At 46.8% G+C, this 24,177-nt stretch overlaps 1 protein-coding gene across 2 annotated transcripts in view; it reads left to right on the top strand.

Annotated features, from left to right (window-relative positions):
* DSCAM (DS cell adhesion molecule) overlaps nt 1-24,177 on the top strand; it is a 750,559-nt gene that overhangs the window by 65,402 nt on the left and 660,980 nt on the right. The gene's annotated exons all lie outside the window — the stretch shown is intronic.

Raw genomic sequence — 24,177 nt, 5'->3', positions numbered from 1 at the left:
TGTTTTTGACTTTATTGTCTCCAGACTTTCTCTTGTCTTTCTTTGTGTCATGAATTTTTGTTCTTTTTTCTCTGCTTGTTTAGGGTTTATGTTTTCTATTTCTATATGTCTATTTTATTTTTTAATTTTATTGTTTTGATTTAGTAATTACCGTATGGTGTATCATTAGTTTCAGAGACAGAGTTCAGGGATTCATCACTTGCACACAACACCCAGGGCTCATTACATCACAAGCCTCCTTAATACCCATCATTCAGTTTATCCCATCCCCCACCCTCTCCCCTCTAGTGACCCTTAGTTTGTTTCCTAGATTTAAGACACCACGCTCCTGTCCTCCATGAAACATAGCCCAGTCTGCTTCTTCTAACATTCTCACCACGTTAACCCCTCTAGAAAGCATGCGCATTGTCCATAGAACACAGACTAGGGTCCTTGCCTTGGTCTCCAAGGTTCTAAGTTGTTCTGCCCTCACACAGGTTTCCAGCCTCATCTGAAGTCATGCTCCATCTTGATTCTACTGTTCTTTTGGCTTCCTGTGGCCTCTCAGGGATCTGCATACATCCCATTCTCTCTAAATGAAGGACCTTTCCCCTTGGGCCCTCTCGGCCCCTGACCCTCTCCTCTGACCCCTGAATAGATAAAATTGTCCTGGTGAATAGCCTCTTAGCATCACCCATCCCTGCGGATCCTTTGCGGCACTTACCAGAAGTGTAATTTTACTTCTGCTTCAATGGCCTCACCCACGGAGGCACTGTGAGGACAGTAGATACAACCGGCTTCGCTTACCAGCTTCCTCCCCAGTCTCTATCAAGTGAGCAGACACGTGAAGGAGCGGCAGGCCAGTGACAGCTGCGAGGGACTTTGGATGGGATACCTCAGCCTGTCTTTCGAGACCTTTTAGAAGGTCCAAGGTGAGCTCATTGAGGGATCATGGCAAGACGCCACCTAAACTGGACTGAGATTCGTTGGAGAAACAAGCGAGACTCGGTCAGAATCCACGCGGCTGTGGTATGAAGACACTTTACTGATGCCTAAGGTTCTTAGTAGAGTGCCGGGCATCTTCTGGGCTCTGTAGGGTACTCCACTGGTTCATTATCACACGCTGGCCCAAGACTGACTCACGTCAATGGCGGTGTGAGGGCCATGGGTCTTCACTGTGGTTCCCACCACCAACCTCAGTGCAGTTCTGGGCGCAGCGGCTTTTGTCCGTGGGTCTCACATTTCACTGCCCGCTGGGAAGTATGTGGGTTCTTCCTGCCCGTCGCTTTGTTGCTCTTTGCCTCTGTGTTTTACATCAGACTTTCAGAGAGAAAAGATGGGTCTTAGAGCCAAGCTGTCACAGTAAGCAAGTCACAGACTGACTGTCCTTACAGAAGGTGGTGGGCCAACCACGGGGGTCTGAAGGAACTCTGGGATCTGCCTCTGGCATTCTTGACAGTGTCTCTGCTTGTGTTTGCTCCCTGTTGCCAGTGATGGGGGGTTCAAACAAGTTTCAGCTTCCCCTGGGACTGGTGGCTTCCTTCCTATGGGGAACTCAGCTTCCAGAGGCTCGCCGAGATTCCTAGATGCTGCTGCAAACTCACACTGATGGTGGCCTGGGGACCCAACTTTTCCCTTGCTTATAAGATCAGTGTCACTCTTACCTTGTCAGGGAGAGCAGCACAGTGGAGGGGAACACCCCTGAAACTCACACACTTCATGTCTGTCACAGTGTCCTGGTCCTGTGTGACTTGCTGTGGGGTCGGGGCAAAGATCAGGGACCTGTGCTTTCTCTTGCTGACCCTGGCTTATAGGTACTTTGCTCAGTTGTCTGAGTGGGTGAAACGGGTTAAAGAATATCCCCCCAAATTTGTGTTCACCTGGAACCTCAGGATGTGACCTGACTTGAAAATAAGGTCTCCAGAAGGAGTGATGATTTAGAGAGGAAACCATCTTGGATCTTCGGTGGCCTCTAAATTCATTAACTGGTGTCCTTAGAAGAGAAAGCTGGAGGCAGGGGTGGACTTAGACAGAAACACAGGGAGAAGGCCTTGCAAAGGTGGGGGCATCTATGGGGCTGAGATACCTACAAGCCAGGGTGCACCAAGGATTGCAGACAGAACCAGAAGCCGAGAGAGAACCAGAACCAGAAGTGGGGGGATTGTTCTCAGAGCCTGCAAAACCCCAGCTCCACCTCCACCTCAGTGTCAGACTTCCAGCTCCCACAATGGTGAGAGAACAAATTCCAGCTGTTTTAAGCCACTCCCTTTGTGGGGACTTGTCATAGCTGCTGCAGGGACCCAATACCGTTGGTTTCCAAGAAGCAGAGACTGAGAAGGGGTTTCTCGTGCAGGTTACGGAAGGGCTGCTGAGCAAAGGCAGCACAAGGAGCAGGTGCGCCGGTGCTGGGGTTCCAGCTGGCCTCAGCCTGACATCCCAGGAGAGCCCTGGAGCACAAAGTGTCTGCAGCATTTGTTTGGCTGTGGCAGTGGGGTCACCCCTGAACCCCAGGTCAGCCTGCTATGGACCTCAGGCTGCCAGGGAGGAGTGGGGGCGTCCTCCAGGGGACACTGGTTCTCAAAGAAATGGAGGCACTTCTTTGGGGTGAAGGGTGTCTGGGTGAAGTTGAGGGGGTAGTAGCTGCTGACACTCAGCTGGAAGACGGGTTCCCTCTGGTTACCACATCTTTGATCATGTCAACGATTACTTCCTTATCTAAATCCTGATGTGTGACAAGTGGCAACCACATTGCCTAGCAGGAGACTCCCCCAAGGGTACCATGTTGCACAGCACTTGAGATGCCCACCATTCTTCCTGGTGTCCACAGTCGGGAGGGGGACGTCGCCTTCACCTGCAACAGAGAAGTACCAGGTGCCAGGATCAGCAACAGAGACACTGGGATGGATGCAGGGGTAGCACTTGGGCACCTCCAAAAACCACTTAAGCTCCCTGCACAGCCCGGAGCAGCTGGAGGTGTAGGACCGAGGTCTGAGACACCCTTAGGACAAAGGAAAGTAAGAGGCTGTGGATCATTGAATTGCTTTTTCATCTGTTACTCACAAAGCATTTAGTAACAAAAACTAGGAATCAAATTTGCTGTTGATGCAGCAGGACATTGTATCAATCCTTATTAAAAAAATTCTGTATCAATTTCTGTCCATCTTATTTTGCTGTTATCAGCACATGTAGCAAAAATGACTATTTTTCATGGCCTCTTTAATACGAACAGAGTCATAGTTTACAAAATAATAAAAAAACACTCCCATAAAGCTGACACCCTAATCTGGTCTACCAATTTTTTCCCCCTCCTCTCCACCGGGTGTAACATGTGCATTTTCCCTGGACATAAAACATACATGTGAAATGAAATTAGCTGACTATTTTCAGTGGCATTCCCTGTGTGCCCACTTAGAATGCCTTTCTAAGTCAAAAACAGTTCTAGAGGCAGTAACAAAAGCATCACAAATCAAACAGATGGTTTCGGAGTTTTGTCTCCAGTAATTGAGAGCAAACAGTGTATTGTTCAGGGTTCCCCGTGATATCTTCATCCTTCCTGTCGCCTGTGCTTGATTCCTTAGAGGTGCAGTTTAGGCAGAAACCAGCCCCGCGCCGAGGGACAGAGAAGGCAGACTGAGCTGGTCCCGGTGTTCACTTCCACTCACTGTGCAAATATGCCATGCGGAGATGCGGTCAAGGGTTTGCCCTGTCTTACCCTGTGCAGATGCCAAGAGATAGCTTTCTCATGGTCCTAGGTAGGGGCACATGTGATAAACACACTTTCAAGGAGTTCTGCTCTCAAAACTCCCCATTAAAAAAAAAAAAAAAAAAAAAAAAAAAAAAAAAGCTGTCGAAGGCACAATGCTCTTTGAGATGACCTTCATGCTTTTCCATTCCAGTAGTACTCCCCTGCACCCTGTTCCCTCCATCTCAGCAGCCTGAGCAGGACCGAAGTCCTTGGAGGACACCTAGACCTGTGCCAGCTCAAAGAGGATGCCTGGTAGAATGAACTCGCAGCCCGTCTATCCCTCCTGCACTCAGCACATCTAGCCAGGCTCTTTCCTACTACCTAGAGCCTAAACGTCTGTCTGCCCAGCCCCAATTACCACTGATGCTCTGCAGCTTGCAGCAGGTGCGTCTGAGGCTGGCCTGTCTGGGACCATATGCTAAGTTCACGGCCATGCCCCCTCCCGAGCCGCCTTATGCCCCTCGACACTTTTCAACCCACTCCCTTGCCTTCCATGGCTGCGTTTCTTCTTTCTAGACATGCTAAGTCTTTCTGTGAGTTTCCAGAAGAAAAGTCTCCCTAGGTCCTGATGTGCTCCTCAACTCGGCAACTTTTGTCCTCTTCTTTTATTTTTCACACTCTCCTCATGCCCTCAATATGCTTTTGCTTTTGCTTGGGAACTGCTAAAAGGTTTCCTCCTTGGGTTAAAATATCTGAGGGTTGGAAGTTCTGTTTCTCCTCATACCAGCTGTGTGGTTCCAGCAGCTTCCCTAACTGTTCTGTGCCTCTGTTTCCTCGTCTGGATAGTGGGGATGGTGATAACATCTATCTCCCGCAAGGTTGGTGTGGCTTCGTGCACTGAGGGAAAAGTCTCCTTTAAAAAACCATGAAAGGCAACTTCTTGTATTCCAGGGATAATGAAGATCAGTTACATAATACCTCCTTTTTATTTTTAGGAGGATGTAATTTAGAGGATGTTCCTAGGTTTGACTTGAGAATGAACTCAGGGTTCTCTGGGACTGAACACAAGATGGTCTGAATGTGCTTGAATGGGAGGTGGCTTAGGATTCAGGGCTTTCTGTGGGGTCTTGCTGTGATGACATCAGTATTAGCAACTCTTACTTCGTTCTGGGGTGAGTGTTGGGGGGACTCACTTTCTCTGCCCAGTGGATGCAACACAACAGGCCAGTCTCAGTATCCGAGGTCATCTTTGAGTCTCTGGTCAGGACACCCCACATTGCCCGAGAGGAAAATAGGGTCTGGGCATCTAAGGGGTTACCCCATCCTTTCTAGAAGACTGCTTAGAAAATATAAACAATTGAGAATATTTTGGGGGTGTCTGCAAGGCTTAGTCGATTAAGTGTCATAATCTCAGGGTCTTGAGATGGAGCCCAGAGTTGGGCTCCCTGCCCAGCAGGGAGTCTGCTTCTCCCCTGCCTCTCCCTCCCAACCCCCAGCTTGTGTGCACGCATGCTCTTTCTCTTGCTCACTCAGTCTCTTTCCAAATAAATAAATAAATAAAATCTTTAAAAAAAAAAGAATAGTTATGGGGCAACAAACAGTTTATCACAGAGGTATAAATGTCACTCTGTTTCAGGAATATTCCTGGGGGGGGATCTGGAACCATAGGACCACTCAGAGCCTTGGTGGAGATTGCAGGGGACAGGGAGAAGGACCCCCAAGATTCTAAGATGTCAACTCCAGTGAGTTAATCATATGAGCAAACATCCCCCAGCTGCCCTCTAGAGATGGATATAATTTTTTAGGGCCCAAAGTACTTCACCCTGACATTGAAGGAGATCTCTAACTTCCATATTTAATACCAACCCCCCGGGGATGTCTGGGTGGCTCAGTGGGTTAAAGCCTCTGCCTTTGGCTCAGGTCATGATCTCAGGGTCCTGGGATCGAGGCCCGCATCGGGCTCTCTGCTCAGCAGGGAGTCTGCTTCCCCTTCTCTCTCTCTGCCTGCGTCTCTGCCTACTTGTGATCTCTCTCTCTGTCAAATAAATAAATAAAATCTTTTTTTAAAAAAAATCAACTCCTACGACAACCTCCCCATTTGGAGAAACTTCGGCCATACCCCACGAAGGCCTCACTGTCCCTTCCAAGGAGAAGCTCTATTTTGCTCCTTCGCCATAAGCCCTCCATCCCCAGGCAGTGCTGTGGTTCGGGGCTCCCCTGCTGGCTTCACTTTGATTACAATTAGCACGGATCCTGGTTCCTCGTTCCTCAGGAAGCCTGCTTCTACCTTGAAGCACTTCCAGCCTGGGTGATCAAGGAGCAGCAGAGCTGCTGCAGCTGATGGGTTTCTACATCGAGCAGGGAAAGACTGTCCTGTGATGTTCTCTGAACCTGGCAAACGCCAGGAGGTGGAAGTTGTGTATGATGTGAATAAACCCAGTTTGAATGCATCCATTAAGCCCAAGACAGTGGCTGGGCCCTCCTTGTCCTCACCAGGCATGTGCTGCAGGAATGGCAGGGAGGGGTGGAGAGCAGCCATTTCCACTGGTGGAGACGGGATGTCATGGTGAGCAGCGTTAGGTCAGACGATGCCCATAAAACCGCGGGGAAACTTGCATAAAAATGCAGGACAAGTATGTACCATGATGCCGTTCTCAGAATGATCACACTGCAGTCCTGAAAGAGAGGGTCACCGTAAACTGATGGAGCAGGTGGGCGGTCCCCTCTAGTGGTCTGGAGCTTCAGTCTGGGGTGCAAAGTGGACCTGGGGTGACCTCATTTCCGTTAGTGGAGACACAGCCTATGTGCCGAAAGCCGGGATGGATTTCTAAAATCCACCTCTCTGTTGCGTGCCATCATTAGTCAGCAGCAAAATGTTCTCTGAGTCGTTTCCCCTTAGCCACATTCTTCGTTATTCTTGTTATTTTCTTTTCTGTCCCTGTCGCCAAACCTCTGCGTATGTGGGAAACATACAATTTGATACATCTTTTGGTGGAAGTACAGAGTGAGAGAGTGAGCAGGCGCGTGGGAAGAGGGAGGGAAGAGTTGACAGTGAGGAACGTACCCAAGACCACAACTGGCAAACCAGCAACGGCACGTCACTGTGGGATCCATCGCTCGTAAGATCCCGAATGTCCCATGGGGCCGCCGCCAGCAGAACTGGCAGTGCTTCCTGTCAATTACCCATGATGTCCAGGACCAAGTATTAGCAAGGCCGGAATTAATACCCAGTGGTCATTTGCATTTGAAATGTGGTCAAGAGCCATTGTGAGATAGCCAGTCCTGAGGTCTCTGTTCTGAACCTCAGCTAGGCTGATACTCGAGAGATCGTTTATGTTCTCATATGTAGGTAGGGCACATGCTCTGTGCATTTTCCTAGCTGCAGAAGCTTGCGTCTATACGTCATCCAAAAGGGCAACACTTTCAGGCCGAGGAAGAAAACCGGGTGAAGCAGGCAGACGGGGCTGCTGTGTGTGGGGAGTGAGAGTCAGGTGCACCTCTGTGGGTGCAGGGAGTCGCAGTCATCCCCCACCTGGCCACGGCTTGGCTGTGCACCTGCTCTCAGGGATGTGAACCCCGAGTTACCGAGTTACCGGCAGGAGCTGTCCGCCCCCGAGTTTGGCCTGAACTCACCCCTCCCTCCGGGCTGCTGATGGGCTTGAGGTGACAGTGAAACCCCGCTGTGTGTTCCTTTCCCTTCCCTCTCCAGCACGGCCTCTACTGAAAGCCTTCATAGTCCCGGTCGAGTATCTGTGTTTTTAAGAGTGCCAAAGAACGAAGACTCTTTTATTTTTGTTGATATTTTCAAAAAATGAGCGATGGTGATTAAAACCTGGAAACTGTCATTTCCGTGAGGTTTTCAAGGTTATGTTTCTCTCTGTTTGATGCCTCACCAGCAATCATTTACTCGCAGTAAAGATCATATGGGAAAAGGATTTGAAATGACCTACTTTATCAATGAGATCAAGCCTTACTGCTCATACGCAGTGTTGGTGCCTGTGGTCTCACCTTCCATCGAGTATAAGCATGTGGTACAGCAGATCCTCTGTTCTGGTATTTATGGAGTTCTTTGCTGTGATCCATAAATACGAAACATAAAGAAAGTAGCGAAAGTGTCCTTCATATTTTCATATATGGGAGAAATGCGGAGAATGTCCCCTTATCTTGCGATTTGGTCCTACCAGTTCATTATTTTTAATCAGTAGCGATCTTACCCGTAGTACTTCCCATCGTAGATTTAATTAGTCCCCCTCCCTTTCGCTAGTTGACAGAGCTGAGAGGAGGGAAGCGGCAGCAATTTGAAACCTTGTTAGAAATTTATGAAGTGCTAAAATGTTTTATTCCCAGAGGCCGGCTTGCCGGCTGTCACCGGAACGCGCTCGCTGTTGGCCTCCCCGCGGGTCTGGGAAGCAGGGTGGGGGTGGGCTGCCCTGCGAGCGGGCTTGGGGTTGGGTAAATGATGCTTTCGTAATTAGTGCAGGGTAGAGGGAAGCTAATTATTTTCCCCACAATTGGCCAGTGGTGTGTAAGATGAGAAATGAGGGGCATCTGGAGAAGAAAATGCGGAGTGAGAAATTAAGACCTTTGCCTGCCTTTAATAAAAGGCGCTGGCAGGGCAGGGGCGGGGGGCGGTCAGCTTTGGGTATGGACATCAAAGTACATAAACACCCAGCTCACTGGTGGCTTCCAGAGACTCTTTGTTAGACACATCTAGCAAAATGGTCCTGAATTAAGTGCCCCCCACCTCCGGAGAAAAAGGCTTTTTGCAAATCTCACAAGGTGTCAGGGATGGTCTTGTCAAGTGGCTGTATCCTACCTGCAGTGTCTTGATACCCCCAAGTCCTCCTCCCAGCACCTGTCTTGGTGCCTCTGATTTCGTTCTCAGGGGACATTTTTGCGGTTGTTCTTAATTGGAGAGATCACTCGTGACCACGGACACCCTGGAGATTAAGTAATAAAGATGCCAGGTGGGACATGGTGGGCTGGGGGTCCCAGCAGCGGGACGGCAGACCAGGCACAAGGGAGGGACCTGACTGTCCCTTCAGTTTGCCACCTGGCTGTGCTCTGTGCGGGAGGGAGCCGGGGGTCCTGAGGGCGACTGCCTTTGCTGGCCCCAGATCGCCTTGCTGCGGGAGGGTCCGACCTTTGCTTGTCTCCGTGCACTGAGAGTTGGCAAGAACGTTGGGTAGGAAGTGGTGCCCTGAGGACTTCCACGCCACCTACCTCCTCTGCATCGCCAAGGAGTGAAATATTTGTGGTGGCATAGAACTTTCTGACAAGTTTGTTTTATTTCAGTCTTCTTTGTGGGGCACCTGGGTGGTTCATTTGGTGGAGCGTCCGAGTTGTGATTTCAGCTCAGGTCATGATCTCAGAGTTGTGAGATGGAGCCCCGACGCGGGTTCAGTGCTCAGTACTGAGGCTGCTTGTCCCTTTCCCTCTGCCCACCCCCTCTTGTGAGCTCTCGCTCTCAGATAAATTAACTAATAAATAAATAAATAAATAAATAAATAAAGTCCTCAAAAAATCCCATATGCAGTGTCCCAGGACACTCTTTAATTAGGAGCTTTACTATTGGGCATTAGTTCACTGGGACTGTTGCAGAAAAGCCCCATGGGCTGGTTGTCTTCAAGAACAGACGTTCACGGTGTCGGTTCTCTCTGCGCCCAGAGGAAAGGCTGTGGTCCAGGCCGTTCCCCTTGACTTGTCGGTGGCCATCTTCATGTTCACACGGCCTTCTCCCTGTGTGCGTGTCCAGGTCCAAATGTCCCCTTTTTATAAAGGCACCAGTCTTCTGCGATGACAGCATACCCCAAAGAAAGATCTCATTTGACCTTGATTATTTTTGTGAAGATCCTTTCTCCAAATAAGGTCACATTCTGTATTCACGGGGTTTAGGGTTTCAATATATGAATTTTGAAGGGCCACTACACTGAGCATTCAGTTGTCTAAGAATGCATATCAAGTGTCATCAAGGACAAGGAAGGCCCTTCAGGATATAAAACGTTAGAAGCTCTGGCTCCTGCCCTGTGAGTCTGCACAGCTCTCCCTGGGGCCTGCGGCCTGGGGCCTGGGGCCTGGCACAGGTGGGTCCTGTTGTAGGCTGAGTGATGGTCACACAGCGTCCCAATCCTGGAGCCGGGGAGTACCAACTTACAGCACGAGGAGGACTTCGCAGATGCAGTTAAGTTAAGGATGTTGAGATGGGAAGATCATCTGGGTCCTGACGAGGCAAGCAGAAGGGAGAGAGGGATCGAGGGAAAGAGAGAAAGCTAGAGAGAGGGTGGAGGGGGGCCACACCCATGCCTTACAGGCAGTCTTCGGGAGCCAGAAAAGACAGGCTGGAAGGAGGTAGGGAGGCACGGAAGGGCAGTTTGGGTTCAGGCAGGCAGTGGAGATGCGGGAGGGCTAGGGCGCAGCTCCCGGAGGCCGCTGGGAGAGTCGCACCCAGCTCCCCAGGCACAGAGGACAGCCAGGCCGGGCGTCAGTCATGGGGATGGAGCGGACTCACAGGGAAACGAGCTGCCTCCACCTCTGTGGCAGCCACACTGCGGGTGACACTGAGCATCTGGAAGTGACCTTTTCTCACTTCTTGGAGGGTCTGCTGCTGGGACTTCTGGTGAAAAGAGCGTTGTCTCTGGGGTTAAGCGTGGTGGGAAGCAAATCCAGATTCTGTTCTATGTGATCTGCAGGTTTTGTGCAAGCTCAGCCCCCTTTCAGCCTCAGGTTTCCCATCTGAGAAATGGGAGTGATGCTATAATGTTTGGAGCAGGATGGAGGCAAGGATCGATGAGTGGATGGATGTGAACTTACGGAACCTGGTACCTGCTTTTCTGCAGGTTTCTAGAGGTGCATGCAGGCCTGGGGTGGTAGTGCTGAGATGGAGGGTGCAGGGGGAGGGGTGGTACTGAAGGCAGGGGTGCCACCCTGGGCTGCAGACTGGCCTCAGCCAGGGAGCAGGCCCACAGAGAGGCCAGGAAGGAGGAAGTAGGCTAGTTTGGGCCTCCAGTAGTAGAGGCAGGGTTCGCTGGTTCTCACCCTCATTTAGCAAGTGGCCTAGGGTCCACCAGCCTCACCAACTAAACCAGCCATCTGCAAATAGGACTGGGGTTGTGCTGAAGACAGCATAGAAGGGTCTGTGTTGGAGCACCTGGGTGGCTCAGTGGGTTGAGCCTCTGCCTTTTGCTCTCAGGTCATGATCTCGGGGTCCTGGGATTGAGTCTCGCATCAGGCTCCCTGCTCAGTGGAGAGTCTGCTTGTCCCTCTCCCGCAGTCTCTCCCCCCTGCTTATGTGTGCTCTCTTCTTAAATAAATAAATAAAATCTTAAAAAGAACGAAGAAGGACCTGTGTCCCCTGGTGTCTCTTAACTAGGGGAGGAAGAGGATGAGACAGGGCCACCATAGGCTGCCCTCAAGAACATGGATATTTGCTAGACACCGGCAGGACAGAGAGGAGACACACAACCTAAAGGACTCTAAGGGTTATTCAACTGGTTGTTTTACTCAGATTTCCAAAAAAAAAAAAGAAAGAAAGAAAGAAAGAAAGAAAGAAGAAAAGTCTAATCTAACCCGTAGAGACTCCAAAGGGTGAAGAGGAGGCCAGAATGGAGTTCATTAACAGGCGTCCCTGATTTCGGAGGAATTAGGGGCAGGAGCGATACCTGACTAATGGGGTTTTAGGCAGTGGTGGGGCTGGGGGGGGGGCGTGCAGGATGGATGAGGCATGGGAGAATTTGCGAGCCTGAGGAGCATAGAACTGAGCCTGGGGTCCACCTAGGCTATTGGTTTTGGTCCCTTCCAGGAGGACTCGCCGTGGAGGAAGTGGGACAGGCGACTGCCCTGCGCTGGGGGGAGCATTTTCCCTCGACCCATCCCTCTCTCCATTCCTTTCCCTGCCCCCTTCTCTCTCCCACATGGCTCCATCCCCCACCCATTCCCAACACTGCTGTGAAAGTACTGTGTAGCCTGGACCCCGCTCCACTGAGTAATGTCCCAAATGCACATCCCGGTTCTTTGTTTGGGGTAGTTTATTCCCTAGGGTAAGTGTTTGGATGCAAGCCAGAGGGAGAGTTACAGATCCAAAGTTTCCCTTAACATCACTGGCTGGGTGGGGGAGTGTCCCAGTCAGGCCCTGTGAAGAAGCCCGTTTCTCCTGAATTTCTGCCAGGTATGTCTCGGATGGAAGGAACACGAGACAACTTGTGATGTACAGTCTTGGGCCAAGCCTCTTTTAGGAGCTAGCTTAGCACCTTGCTCTCCGAAGGTCACCGAGCGGGTGCTCCCAGTCTTCCAAACAAGCAGCTCATAAAAGCGCAGATTTGGCTCTGAAGAAGAATAGGTGTGACCAATATAATTCATTTGTTTTATGCTAGAAGTTACTGTCTTTCCTGCTTCCTGTGTTTTCGTTTTGGTTTCTTACTTTGTGTTTTTCTTTCTTTCTTTCCCAGAAGATATATGTACCTATCTCCCAGGGCTGTGCCAGAGTACTACAGAGTGGCTTTACACAAGAGAAATTGATGGTCTCATAGTTCTGGTGGCTGAAAATTGGAATTGAGGTGTTGGGAGGATGTGTTCCTTCTGGAGAATCAGAATGAGAATCTGTTCCACGTGTCCCAGCTTCTGGGGTTGATGGTGGCCCATGGCTTGTGGCCACCTCAGTCTAGTGTGTGCCTCTGTCACACATGGTGTCTTCCTGGCATCCCTGTCCCCACATTTCTGGCTCTTGGATGACATCCACAAAGACCCTAATTCTGTATAAGGACACATTCACATGTACTGAGATCAGGGCTTGAACAAACCTTTCTGGGGGACCCAGTTCTGCCCACAATGCTGTGTCTACTGAGTCTTTCACACAAACCAGTACCAGGCACATGGGGAGGACTGGACGAATCCCACAAGACCGGCCATGAGATGGCAAAGGGAAGAGACCGTCGCAGGTCATTCTCGACCCACCGGGTTTAAATCAAAGGATTGTGAATATACTCTGTCACACGGATAGGAAAGTCACATTTGGAAAGTCTCCCTGGGTGTTCCAGTTCCCCCTCCATCGCTGGGGCTGAGCCAGCCTCTCAAATGCAGCTCTCCTGTGGTTTCACTGGGTGAGCTTTGTGTGCCTCTGGGTGACAATCGTGGCTTTCTCCTTGATGGGACCTTAGTGCTGCCTGCTAGTTAGTTTGAAAGTATGAATGTCTTAAATACTTCTGTGAGAGTTTGGGGATGCTTCCTGTCCTTTCATTTTTTATTTTCAAATTAGCCTTTTCACTTAGATCTAGAAGAGGGAGCAGGTTCTAAAGCTTTCTAGGTTTTGTGTTTTTGCCTTTGAGCTGCCAGGGTGTGTCTCCGAGCGTCTAATGCTCCTTTTAGAAGCCAGTGCTTTGCTCAGGGCCTGAATGAGCTGTTTGCCTCAAGACTCTTCTCAGTCAAGACCACAGTATTTGTTTGCACAGAGGAATGGCTGAACTCACCACAGCTATTTTTCACAAGTAATTTATCACAGAAGTTGAGTGACATGATCTTGTGCCTTTGTAGAGGAATAAAAATAATGTATATATCAGTTTGTTAACTGTTCTTTGTAAGAACAAAGCTACAGAATATTCTAGAAATCAGTTGCACAGGCTTATGGGCTACATCGCCCAGGTTGTAATTTTAGTTCCAGGACACACAAACGGTAGGAACTTTGACCACCTTTTTTTTTTTTAAATTAAAAAAAAATGTATTAACATATAATGTATTACTAGCCCCAGGGGCACAGGTTTATGAATAGCCAGGTTTACATAATTCACAGTGACCAGGTTTTCTGTGCCTCAGTTTCCTTACCTGAAAAATGGGAATGGTAATACTTCCTTCCTAGGGATGCAGGTTGTAAGGATCAAATGAGTTAAAATTTGGAAAGTGTTTATCAGTATCTAGAATATTGCAAGTGTTACACAAATGCTATTTGTTTTAATTACTATCCTGTTTTGCTCTTAAACTTGCATGTCAGCTAATGTGCATATGGTGCATGTGCGCACGTGAGTGCACGTGTGTGTGTGTGTGTGTGTGTGTGTGTGTGTGTTGGGTGATCCCCTATACACCACACCCAGGTCATGGCAAACTACGGTGCTACCATAACCCTCCTCTGCTGTGTCCTTCCCTTCACCATTTCCACCCTGCTTTGGCCTCCCAGGAGATGGGGGTCTTCCCTTTCCTTTTGGTATCCTCCTCCACCTACTCAGAGTGTCTGTTGTCTCAAACCACCCAGTTCTCTCTCAAGAACTTCGTCTTATCCCCACGTCTCTCCTCCTCCTGCATACTGCCATTCTCACCTCTCTTCAGGATGCTGGATCTCCATCCTGTGGTCATATCTTTGGTCTTCTCCCCACTGTGTTTTATAGCTGAACTCTATCACTGGACCTCCAAGCTCTACTTTTCCTTGCTATAGGATGAAGATTTTAGGATTTAAAAAATTCTTTTTTCTCTCAATTGCCCCATATAGCCTGGGTTTCAAACTCTTATTTCAGACTCAAGAAACAAAGCCAGGAGCTCAGAGATGAATCTAGGCATATCTGTCCTCTCTGACCCAGTGGCCACCATGTCCTTGGTGGATGAAGGAGCCATGGGGCAATTAGTAAATGAAAATGCATGGTTTTGTAGCAGATGCTGTTGGTGCCTGCCCAGACCCTCTCAGACATTAGCATTTCCTGGCAGATAGTCAGATATCTGGCCACACTTTGCCTCATGGCTCCCGCAAGAATGCTTCGGGATTGACTCCTAGGAGAGGCCTTCAACGAGTGACTGTAGAAGTTAATGACACATGCCTGAGCCTCTCAGGCAGGCTAATTGTGGTGTGATTCTACTCTGGGTCTTACAGTGTCCTGAAGATGAGGTTACAGGTGCTCTGAGTGGTGGCTTGTCTGGAAACTCACCCTCCCTGGCCATCTTCCATCTTCTGAATCCTTCGGCCCATGCAGTGCCTAAGGCTCCTGAAAACGCCTCCCAAATAGACTGCTTTCACTTGAATCCCTGTCTCAGGGCCTTCTGAAGGAATCTGGGGGTAAAACACTGTAACGTGTCAGATGGGACGCTTTTGCTGCTGTACCTGTTAGCACAGTAGAGGATGGACTGGAGAGAAGCAACAAAGAGGAGACTGTTGTGGTGGTTCTGGTGGTAGGTCCTGTGCATTCAGGGGCTGGTGATGACATCAGGAGGACAGGATAGTGGTGGGGCAGCAGCAGGGTGGGACATGAGTCCAAAGAGTGAGGTGATTGGGAACATGTTGTTCTCTCCAGTTGAGCTGAGCACGGCAGCATGGAGCTGGCCTGATGGCCAGAAAGTCTGGGCCACTTTTTCTTTCCATTCTTGTCCCTGCCATGTTCATGGATTCTATGCCCACACTCACACAATTCCCTTCAATTTGCAGATGGGTATTTGAAGTGTGGAGAGATGGAACGGCAAGCTCAAGGTTATAAAGTTAGCAAACTGCAGAGCCACGAACCATTAAGTGATGACTAGGGCTCTGCTCCAAGGGCAGTTCAGATTTCTGTTTGTCTTAATTCATTCTACAATGCTTCATTTTTTTTCTCTTTTCACTTCTTGACTCTTCTACTTATCCTTTGTGTGCATATTAGGTATGTGTCCCCCATTAGGTTGATCTATAGCATAATTTCTACAATAGGAAAGGGAGTTAAATGGGACATTTGAGATGACTGCACTCATCTTAAGGTTATTTAAAAGCAATTACTACCATTAGTTGGAAGTGCTACCTCAGGCTACTCTGATAGTAATGTCCACCTAACAATCCAATTAGTTTGTAAATGGATTAGTCTATTTCTTGACCAATGCATTTGCTTTAAACTCAGTACAATATAGGTCCAAAGAGTGTCAGTTTTATCTGTTTATCCTTTGTAAAATTGTTTTGTTTCATTTTTAAGTAGAGAATTTACTCATCCCCTTTCCCATCAAATGTTACTTCATTTATATTTTTGCTTCTTAAACTATAATTTGTATCTCTATTCTTTAATCCTTATTAAATCATTTTAGCCCTTTCTGTAGTTTTAAGGTTTTCTAAAAAAACCCTTAGATGGCTTATTCTCAGTGATCCCTGGTGAAGGTGATACTGTTAGCATCAAATCACATGCTATACCAGTGTTTTCCAATGTAACTTTCCATGGTGTTAGAAGTGTTCTAGAACATTAAGCCAATTAGCGGCTGGTAATCACTGGGAAGATTTGACTGTGGAGAACTTGAAATGTGGATAGAATGAGTGAGGAGTGGAGTTACTAATTTTGTTTAATTTTGGTGAATTTTAATTCAATAGTTATATGTGGCCAGTGGCTGCCATATTGGAGAACACAGTTCTGGAACACAGAAAACTGTTGTGGCTGAGCTTGGAAGGTTTTGACCAACCCATAGTCTTTGTAGTCCAGAAATAAAGGTCTTATTAGCCTTGCCACATTGGACTCATCAGCTACAACCATATTTTCCATGGAGCATTTTCATTTTCTGGGACCTAACAGACCAAAGGAAACCTCCTAATACACTAAACTGGATGGATCTTTGTAGATACTTTCCTAAAATATATATTGATTAAGTAAAACAGCTTGTTCCTCAAGTATCTGCCGTAGGACAGGAGCACAGGCAGGCTGGCTTCCAAAAGAGCATAGTCCTGTCATACAGGAGACAGAAGCAAAATGTATATTCACCTGAGCTTTGCCACACAGTGGAGGCTGAAGAACCACTTGTACAGATTCATAATCTTCTTGGTCTTCATGACAAATTATCAGATATCAGTGGAGCCACAGGTCATTTTCCTAAGGAAGATTTTGAGGGAGTCTCTGCCTCATAGATCAGTTTTTGGTTGCAGGAGCTCATGTGGGAGAGAGGCTCAGATGCCTCAGGTAGGAGGAAGATGTGCTGCCTTTTGAGACAATGTGGAGGATGCAGCAGAAAGGAAGCACCCACTCTTGACAAAGGCTTTGGAAACTCATTCTCATAACCTTCATGCTACTAAGTCATAGCTATGATTTGTATAATTAATCACTAGATTTTTTTTCACTACTGACATGTACAAAGTATTGTTGGGGGATTCAAAACAAGAGACAGCCTTCACTTTCTTATTGTGACTCTTCTTGGAGGTCAGTCATCTGGGGTGAGATTTGTCATCCAGCTGGACTATGGAACTAACGACAAGGAGCCTGGTTTGGTTGCACAGTGAGTTTGCATTGCAGCCCCATAAACGACAGAGCAGATCAGTGGTGGGGCCAGTTGTATTACAAATATCAGATTCCCAAGAAGTGATGTGGTTGGATGCACTCTAAATGACTTTTTTTGTCTCTTTAAAATGTGACTTAAAATTTTGTAACCCTAACAGAATGGAAGCTTGCATAGAACCAAGAAACAGGAGTGGATAGGTAATAAAAAGTTATTGAGCAAAAAACAAACAAACAAACAAACAAAAACCAGGAGTGTCCTGGAAAAGCCCCCGTGTGTCCCTCTTTGATCACTTCTCTTCCCAAGGAGGGACGCCCTCCTGAATTCGGTGTCAGTGAGCCCCTGCTTTTCTCTCTCATGGTATCACGTGTGCTCACAGCCCCAAGTGACGTCTTGTCCTGATGTGTGTGACCCTCATGCCATTGCAGTGAAAGAGGAGGTGTCTTTCTGGGATGGGGTTCGTTCTCTGCTGCATTCTTGCTCTGAAATAATGTGTGTCATTTGACCATTCATGTAACAGATAATTTTCTGGGCAATTAACACATGCTGCACATGGATTCTAGGTGCTGGGGAAATAGAGCGAACACCACAGGCAAACGCCGTGTCCTGACATAGCTTCATCCTAAGGGGAGAGGTGGGGCAGGACACAAGGTCAGTAGACTATGTGGCACATAACTGGTATAAGGAGAGAGTGAAACCGTGAAGAAGGGTCATTTTAGGGACATATGGAGGCCCAGGTAGGGAGTCTAAAAGGGGGACTTCTGAGTGAGAACCTTACGTTGGGGCAAGAGAGAGAATTTGGAGATATTGGGGAGAACACTGTAGGTAGAGCAAACAGCTCTTCAGCAGCCTTGGGTCTGGAGTTTCCAGTGCTATAAAGGGGAGCAGGGTAAGCTGGGGGTGTAGAGGGAGGCGGTAAAGACAGAGAGGAAGCAGGACATGGATGCCACCAGAGGGGTGTGAGCCGCGATGTGGTGTCACAATGTGGGCTGGCGTTTTGACACCATGTCTGTGTTGAGAAGAGACACAGGATGACATGCCAGCCCTCAGGGAGGAGGCCCTCATCGCTAATGAGAGATGGCACAACCCCATGAGAGGGGGTCACCTTGTTGGGGTACGTATATAGGGGTTGTGTGTTGGCTTGTTCTGATGGTGGGATGTGGGCTGACAGAGAAAGAAATTGCTTTTTAATTCTAATCCCATTTCTGAATGCTGCAGGCTGAGCAGTAGAATGGCAGAGGTGAGCTTGGGATGTGAATTTCCCCTGTCTTTGGAGGTGGGGAAGCATGGAGGGGGCTTCATAGGAGAGGTCTGGGCTAGAATCTGAAAATGTAGGAGACAACAAGCTAGAGACACTACAGAAACCCTAAGCGTGTGTGAGCATCAGGGGAGCAGGTGTACAGATGGGAGAGAAAGGTCCAAGAGCAGAGGGCCTGGACTCTCAATTTCAGAGTCAGGAAAGGAACATGAACCAGGCATCTATAGTAGTGGCCAGGATCCCTGCCAGGGGGACGGGCAGTCCCTGGTGATTTCTGAGACAGTGTCAGTGGAGTTGTGGGGACAAAACCTGCTCAGAGTGGGAGACAAAGAGGCTGGAGGGGAAAGTGAAGCCAAGATAGGAGCGAGAGGAGGAATAACAACACTTTGCGTGTATATATGCACTTTGGAATGATCTAGTAGAGAAAGGAAATTTGATGATTTAGAAAAGAAAAGGAAAATTTGATCTGTAGTATCCCTAGGTAAAAGGATATTTGATAGATAGATAGCTGGATAGATAAATGGATAGATAAATGGATAGATAAACAGATAGATATGGGTAGATAATCGGTAAACAATATATTCTGTTGTTGACAGGCTGTTGTGTAGAAAACCGATTTGGGTTTTGTACAATTATATACTACAGAGACTTCTTTCCATTTCCCATTACTCAAGGTCCTGGCCAGCACTTGGCATTGTCAGATTTCCGATTTTTTTTTTTCCCAATTTCATGTGAAATCTACACTTCCCTTTTAATTAATGAGGTTGAGAATCTTTTCATGTGTGTGGACCATACATGTTGCCGGTTCTATGAGATGCCTGCTGATGCCTTCAGACCATTTGTATTATCACTGGGTAGGTTATGTTCTTCTCTCTCTCTCTCTCTCTCTCTTTTTTTTTTTTTTTTTTGAGTTGATTATATATTGTTTATGCTAGTCCCTTCTTGGTTATATGTTTATAAGTACTTTAAGTATTTTCCCATTTGTGGCTTATATTTTACCTTTTTAGTTCTTTCCTTGAGGAATAGGTGATCTCAGAGTCATTTAACAATTTTTGATGAGTGTTTTGTACCTTAAAAAATGGCTTCCTGCTGTACTTTTTCTTTCTTTCTTTCTTTCTTTTTTTCCCCCCTAGAATGGTTTGTATTGGCTTTCATTTCATTGAGTCCTTAATTCATCTGGGTTGGATTTTTGTCTGGTGAGAGACTGAGATTCCATCTCTTTGGCCCCATTGGGGTAACACACCATCCCGGCATCATTCAGTGGGCATCTCCTCCTTTGGTTTTCCAGACCTCCCTCGTGCATGTTGGTATCCACATATGAGCAGGTCTTTTCTGGTGTCTCCAGTTTGTTCAAGAGGCTTACTGGTGTGGTCCTACTTCAGCACCCCTCTGACTCTGTGACTATGGCTTAATAATTAGCCTGTGTTTCTGATAGGTTGAGTCCTTTCCCTCTTGGCTCTTTAGGCTTTTGTGTAAATTGTGAAGTAAGATATCCACATTTCTCTGAAAGTGCTTTTAAAACTTTGTTGAGATATTAAAACATTGTGTAATAAGACTCTGGGGCCAATATCCTTAGTGTAGAATTATACCTCTTATTAGCTCTGTGCCTTAGTTCCCACATCTGTAAAACAGAGATGATAGAAGTAGTTCCATATAATGGGAAGAGTAAGGAGTTACTATTGGTAAAAGCCTAGAATATGCCTGGTATATGAGAATTACTAAATAAGTGTAAGGTGTCATAACTATTGCTATTTTTATTGGACTTATTTTTAATGTATTAATCCACTTAGGGAACTTTTAATGTATTAATCCACTCAGGGAACTTTTACCTCTTTATATTACAGGGGCAACTACAGATTTTGAGGGGTGAGAGGGAGAGTTCCTTAGATCCAGGACTTGTGAGAGATCTTGAGAACTTTGACCACACAGAAACATTGTATCTGGGTTACCTCTCAGTGTCATGAAGAATTCTTATTTATGAAAGTGTAAATTCTGAAATAAAATTCCTGAAGCCTTACTTATTGAAAAAAAATAATTTTCTTTATCTCAGATTTTACTTCTTTATGTAAGTTACATTTTTCCCTTCTGATATGAGAAAATCCTCATTTCTTTTTGGGGAGATGTGAAATTCAACCTCTCTAGTAGGTTAATCTCCTGTATTATATGTCAGGGTAGGGAACAAGTACAGAAAGATACAGTTTGTGGAGAAAATTCTCTCATTTTCCAGGACTCGTAAAGACCTTATTTGTTCCAGGTGACAGGTCCCAAGTGGGATAAAAGGGCGTTGTTTCGAGAAATGGCAACTTAGATAGAGCAAAGTTGCTGCCAGGAGTTGATGATGCAGAAACAATTTCTTCTGGGCAAGATGGTGCTGAATGGGGAGTTATTAATAGCATTTACCATGTTAATTTCTGTATGAATAGTGTCTGTGGGACCACCCATCACATTCATCTGTGGGCTGCTCTTCTCAAGTTGCTACCAGAACATCTGCTCTTTTGCTCTTCAAGTGTGAGTGCTTCACTTTGCTTTCAGGCCATAAAGACCATTAATTGGTAACCTGGTATGTCCTAGTTAGAGTAGAATTTTATAACTCGATGCAAAAATATGAAATAGAAATATTGATAAATATTAATGATGATGATGTTGATGATGAAGATGAAGATGGTGGTGATGAAGTTGGTGATGATGGTGGTGATGGTGGTGGTGGTTGTGGTAGTGATGATGAAGATAATGATGGTGGTGGTGTGATGAGGATAGTGAGGATAGTAGTGATAGTGATGGTGATGGTGATGATGGTAGTGGTGATGGTGATGATACCACCTTTCTTGTGTGTTTTTTGTGAGTTTGAGACCTAATCCACATAAAATAACCAGCACAGAACCTGGCCCACTAAAGGGGATACAATAAATTTCAGCTGCTCTGAACTTCTTTCTAAACTCTGTTCTATTCTTGTGGATTTTCTTTATTTGGGTACATATAAATATATCAGTTTTATATTGCTGCTGTATCAAATAATTATAAATTGGATGACTTAAAACATCATACATACATTTGTTCTCTTGCAGTCTGGAGGTCAGAGTTTTGAAATCAGAATCACTAGGCCAAAATCAGTGCGGTGGGGGCACCATGTTCCCTCCAGAGAATCTGTTGTCTTATTGCATGTGCTAGGGTGTGTTCTTTGGCTCCCAGCTCCCTCCTCCATCTTTCAAGTGAGCAGTGTAACATCTTATTTCAGTGGTCACATTGTTTTGTTCTTCTATATCAAATATACCTCTGTCTCTCTTTTACAAGGATAGTTGTGATGACATCTATGGCCACCCCATCATTTTCCTAATCTCAACCTTTAACTTAATCACATCTATGAAGACTTGTCATCTTGTAAGAAAAATTTCACTGGCTCCAGGGATTAAGGCCTTTGGGGGCCATTATTCAGTCTACCACAATGAGAATAAAGTTAATTCCAATGAAAAAACTTTATATCGGTGCTGGTTTACTACAAAATAAAACCATCATGCTCAGTAAACTCATACTTCATACAATGTCCCTCCTCCATTAATAAATATAAGAGTTGTACATAGCAGAGGGAAATCAATCCATTGGCCTTGATCCTGCTGGGACTCCCTTTGAAGACTTGGCCAGGAGTTGAGTCTAAACCTCTTGTAATTTATGTCATGTACATGTTATGGTGCCAAGATGACCTTGAGCTTCGATTTTGGATATTGTGTGTGGCTTTACAGGTTGTATATAAAGATGTGAAGGGTTCCCATCAGAGTTGTACAGTGTATAACTTGTGTGGTTGTAAATGGTGGGCTTTCTAGGGCACCAGACTCTATCTAATCTCCAGAAGTGTATGGTCCGTGTCTGTCTTGTATCCCTACTACCTGCTATAGCGCTGGGCATAGAGCAGGCATTGGTATTTAAGGAAGCAAAGGAATGAACAGGTTTTGAGTGTGAGAGCCACCAAGGCTCATTCATGGAGCCCAGAGTAATGGTTTCTCAGCATGGGCCACACATTAGGCTCACCTGAGGGAGATCTTAAAAAAGAAAGTTCTGGACCTTGATCCTATTCACAGAGATTCTGATTTATTTGGTCCAGGTGGGCCTTGGTATAAGACTCTTTTTCGAGGGATCCCAGGTGATTCTACTGTGCAACCAGCATTGTAGTTCTCAAACTTCAGTATGCATTAGAACTACCCAGGAAACTTGTAGGGCTGCAGTTTGCTGACTGCATAGGTCTGCAGTGGGGGCAGGCATTTCCAACAGGGCCACAGGTAAGGCTGACACAGGTGGTCTGGGGAACTACACTTTGAGACTCAGTGCTTTGGAAGTTAGTAGAGAAGGTAGGTCCCCTTGGTATGCACAGGAGCAAAATAGTTGGGGACATCAATTTAGAAGTGTGTGTGTGTGTGTGTGTGTTTTATGCAGATGTAAGATGTGTTAATCACCTACTTCAGAATTTAAAATGAGTAATATCATTCCTTCTATCCAACAGCCTTTTAGGGTAGACATTTTTAATCTTTGTGTTTTTGTTTTGCTTTGTTTTGTTTTGTTTTTAGCTAGAAAATTAAAAAGCCAAGCAGGTGAAAAATTTTGCTCAAGCCATGCTTGGTCTTCTAGCGTGTCCCAATGTCACACCCTCTGAGAAACTGGAGGCCACTCTCACTATTTTGTGCTCACCTTTCTCCCTTTCTGATTGCTCTTCCTGCTCTGACCTCAGATGACAGGTGTAGCAGGGTCCTTGGAGCTCCTGCCCGATTTCCCTGCTAACTTCTGTGCAAAGGGAATAGCCCTGGTCCTCCTTCATGGCCCCAGGTGCCTACCTAACTGAGATAGCTTGGATTAACTTGAACAGGGAGGCTGCACGCTGATCAGTGCAGACTTGTAAAGTGACACCAGCCTGAGATTTGCCCACCTTTGCACAATTCTCCACGTCAGATATTTGGACTAGGAATTTGTACATCACACGAGACATTTTTCCACTTATTTCCAAAGCCTCCAGCTGAGATTTCAAGGGAGTTGTTCCTGGCCAGCTGTCCTCCCTGTCCCTCTGAGCCCTCCCCTTACCCTGGTGTCCCTACCACCCAGAAGTCTGTGGTCCCCAGCCTGCCTTGCTTGGGTCAAAGACACTGACTTCATCCAGATGGATCCAAAAATTCTTCCCATCTGCTTTATCCAAACTGAAATCATCCATTTTTGAAACACTCAATGCCAATCAACTAATGCAAAAGATGATGGATTAAAGTAGTTTACACCGAGATGTAAGTGAGGCTTGATGCCCCGCGGACATCTCAAAGTTCAAAGAGGAGCTTGTAATGATTCTCGGGTATAGGGAAAATATTGGAGAGGCGGGCATCTGTGGACAGAAAATGCTATGGGCAGTTTCCTGACTTTCTTCTCTGGGCTACCCCTTACCCTGGCTGGGAAGAAACACACAGCTTGAGGGTTCAGACCAAACCATCCCCACAGTGCCCTTCTGCTTTGCAAGATGCAGGCATAGCTGAGAGCTGACGGTGAATGTTTGGAACGTCACATCTCAGATCTGAAAGGACCATTCCACCCTATAAGGGCTTTCAGCTTCCTTGATAGCAACATTTATAGTGCACTATTTCAGGTGCTTCAAGCAGGTACTTTAAAGGGTTGTTGGCCGCAGTGTGACCTCTGCTCACCTACGTGGGTTACTGCTATTCTCAAGTATGAGGCTGGTAAGCGTTGGCTTAGTCATGGATTGCTGTGGTTTTGGCTCCCCCCACACCCAAGATTTATTTATTTTTTATTATTATTTTCAAGGATTTTATTTTATTTATTTGACACAGAGAAAGAGAGATCACAAGCGAGCAGAGAGAGAAGAGAAACAGGCTCCCTGCTGAGCAGAGAGCCCGATTAGGGGCTTGATCCCAGAACCCTGAGATCATGACCTGGGCCAAAAGCAGAGGCCCAATCCATGGAGCCACCCAGGCACCCTTATTTATTTGTTTTAGAGGGATAGAGTGTGTCCATGAGTGGGGGGAAGGGTGGAGGGAGAGAGAATCCCAAACAGACTCCCTGCTGAGCGTGGACTGTGGGGCTCGAT

The sequence above is a fragment of the Mustela nigripes genome, chromosome 2, assembly GCF_022355385.1.
Source record: "Mustela nigripes isolate SB6536 chromosome 2, MUSNIG.SB6536, whole genome shotgun sequence".
Taxonomy (NCBI): domain Eukaryota; kingdom Metazoa; phylum Chordata; class Mammalia; order Carnivora; family Mustelidae; genus Mustela; species Mustela nigripes.
This window is presented reverse-complemented; position numbering and strand designations above follow the sequence as displayed.